At 37.1% G+C, this 1,321-nt stretch overlaps 1 protein-coding gene across 1 annotated transcript in view; it reads left to right on the top strand.

Annotated features, from left to right (window-relative positions):
- The window catches only part of LOC107690809 (AT-rich interactive domain-containing protein 4B-like), a 101,540-nt gene that overhangs the window by 55,206 nt on the left and 45,013 nt on the right, over positions 1-1,321 (top strand). The window lies entirely within an intron of this gene.

Here is a 1,321-nt window from a genome sequence, read left to right as displayed (position 1 = left end):
GTATATATATATATATATATATATATATATTAGGGCTGTCAATCGGTTAAAATATTTAATCGCGATTAATCGCATGATCGTCATGAGTTAACTTGTGATTAATTGCACATTTTATCTGTTCTAAATGTACCTTAAATTAATACTTTTCAAGTTTTTAAAACTCTAATCAACATGGGCATGGACAAATATGGATGCTTTATGCAAATGTACGTTTATTATTAGTGAAACCATACACAACATAGAGCATGAAGACTAGACATGTTTCAAAGATCATAGATGTTTTTCAAATAACTTGTTCATGTCTATTAGACACATTACATTTACATTTACATTTAGTCATTTAGCTGACGCTTTTATCCAAAGCGACTTAACAAATGAGGACAATAGAAGCAATCAAAATGTAAGTGCATGTAAGTGCAAATGAGAAGGCTCGGTTAGCCTAAAGCAGTACACGTAGCAAGGTGTATATATATATAGATCTATATATAGATATACACACACACACACACACAAAGAAAAACAAGTAGATAGAATAAAAAAATAGAAAGCTAGTGTTAGTTTTTTTTTTTTTTTTTATAGATAAAGTAGAATTAAAATAGAATAACTAGTTCAGTAGGGTTTGTTTGATTTAAAATAAAAATTCTGATCTTTTTACCTTTTAAAAAAAATGAATTTAAATATAGGAATTTTTTTTTTCAATCGGAATGTCAGGGGGGTTTCTCACTTAAGCTTTTATTAACCCCATTAACCCTCTTTTTATGAAGAACAGATTTTCCTGCACAAACCGACCAGGACTCATGCTGGTTTAAGCTTTTCAGCAGAGCGGTCTATGAGCTGAAGCCCACAGATACGTGGCATCTCATCCCAGTGTCAGTTCAAAGTGTGGCGTTAATCCTAAGAGCAGCTGTCCGGAGTTATCCTCTCGTCTCATGCCCAGTCATGCCCGCTTTCCCTCAAACACTCCTCTTCTTTCCACACACTTCATCTGCATTGTAGATGGGATTATGCCACAGCGCTGAGAACTTGTCTAAACAAAATACATCCCCGGCTCCTGGAATCCAGTAAGACTGTTCTGCGTGTAAACTAACCAGGATAATTCACTGTCAGTTTACAGCGTTGGCAGAAAAGGGAAGCCGACTCTAATCTGGTTTGTCTGCTTAAGGGAGAGTGACTCTGGACACGATTGTGAGAGGAATCAAACCCACAGACTCCCGACCCAAAACTGCCGGCCCTGAGGGGCTTCAAAACACACCGTCACGCAACCAAATCAAATCAGTAGTGAGAGGCAGGCACACACACACACACACACACACACACACAC

This window comes from Sinocyclocheilus anshuiensis, unplaced genomic scaffold (genome assembly GCF_001515605.1).
Source record: "Sinocyclocheilus anshuiensis isolate Anshui unplaced genomic scaffold, SAMN03320099.WGS_v1.1 scaffold2584, whole genome shotgun sequence".
NCBI classification, from domain to species: Eukaryota; Metazoa; Chordata; class Actinopteri; order Cypriniformes; family Cyprinidae; genus Sinocyclocheilus; species Sinocyclocheilus anshuiensis.
The sequence above is the reverse complement of the archived record's forward strand: the minus strand, read 5'-3'. Positions and strand labels throughout refer to the sequence as shown.